At 42.0% G+C, this 1,310-nt stretch overlaps 1 non-coding gene across 1 annotated transcript; it reads left to right on the forward strand.

Moving 5' to 3' along the window:
- Positions 1-548: 548 nt before the first annotated feature.
- LOC118576961 lies at positions 549-709 on the forward strand. Its single transcript, XR_004944147.1, has one exon. It is a non-coding gene; the product is annotated as a U1 spliceosomal RNA (small nuclear RNA).
- The last annotated feature ends 601 nt before the right edge of the window (positions 710-1,310 follow it).

Here is a 1,310-nt window from a genome sequence, read left to right on the forward strand (position 1 = left end):
GACCACTAATTCTGGAATTGTAACAGGGCCAGGCTTCATGGCATAGGCCTGCAAGCCCAGTTTCTTGGGTGGCTGAGACAGAAAGAGCTCAAGTTCAAAACCTGCCTGGGTTACAGAGTGACACCTTGTCTCAAAAGAATGAGCAGAGAGTCTGGGAATGGATGTAGCTCAGTGACAGAATGCTTCCCTAGCATGTAGGAGTCCAGTCTTAGGCCCAGTCCCTAGTACTGAAGAAACAAAAGTACCAATGGAATTATGTGATGTTTAGTTTGATTTGATTATGGCTGACTGTTTCTGATATGTGTATGTATTCTATGTTTCAACATTTTCTTAGTTTTGTAATTAAGAAAACAATAAAGTTCATTTCATGCCAAACATACACAAATGGAGAAAATATTTAAAAAATAAAGATGTTTTCTAGTCATTAATTATATTTAATATGTTTTGACACCCTAAAGGCAGGTGTGAGGAGACTGAAGCAGGTAGGTTTCAGGTTCAAGGCCAGCATGGGCTATGTAGCCAGGCCTTGTCTTACAAACTAATCAGTAATGTTCACCTGCCAGGGAGATGGCAAGGTCAAGAAGATGGCATTCTCAGGGTAAGGCCCATCTACTGTAGTCTGCTGTGCTGACCCTGAGATCTCCTCACATCCAGGAAACTCAACTGTATGATTTGTGGTAGTGGGGGACTGCATTCATGTTCTCCCCTGTAAAGAAAAAGAAAAGCAAGAATGAACAAAAATAGTCCAAAGGAAAAGTAATTTTCTGTTAGCACAAGGACAATATAATGTTGCTCCCAAGACCTATGCAGTAATTTCTGCAGGAACTATAGAAAATGGTCAAGAGGACAGTCAAGATGACTCAGTGGGTAAAGGTGCCTTTGTGGCCAAGCCTGACATTCTGCCTTTGATTCCTGGGTTCCATGTGATGAAATGGAAGGAGAAAACCAACTCCTCAAGTTGTTCTCTGATCTCCATGTGAGCACCATGGCACATGCACTCTCACCCCACAAAATAAATAAAATGTAATCTTTACACGTCCTTTAAAAGAATGAACAAGACAGCCCATGGCTCTCCCTCAAAGGCCTCTCTCTCTGTTTCTCTGTCTCTGTTTCTGTCTCTGTCTTTCTCTCTGTCTCTCTGTCTCTCTCTGTCTCTCTGTCTCTCTCTCTCTCTGTGTGTGTGTGTGTGTGTGTGTGTGTGTGTGTGTGTGTATTCTTTATCAATCACCATTAGTAAAGAAGATGTGGGCAGGATCATTCAATCCTTTGAGGACCTGAATAGAACAAAAAGGTAGAAGGACAAAGTCCCT

The sequence above is a fragment of the Onychomys torridus genome, chromosome 1 (assembly GCF_903995425.1).
Source record: "Onychomys torridus chromosome 1, mOncTor1.1, whole genome shotgun sequence".
NCBI classification, from domain to species: Eukaryota; Metazoa; Chordata; class Mammalia; order Rodentia; family Cricetidae; genus Onychomys; species Onychomys torridus.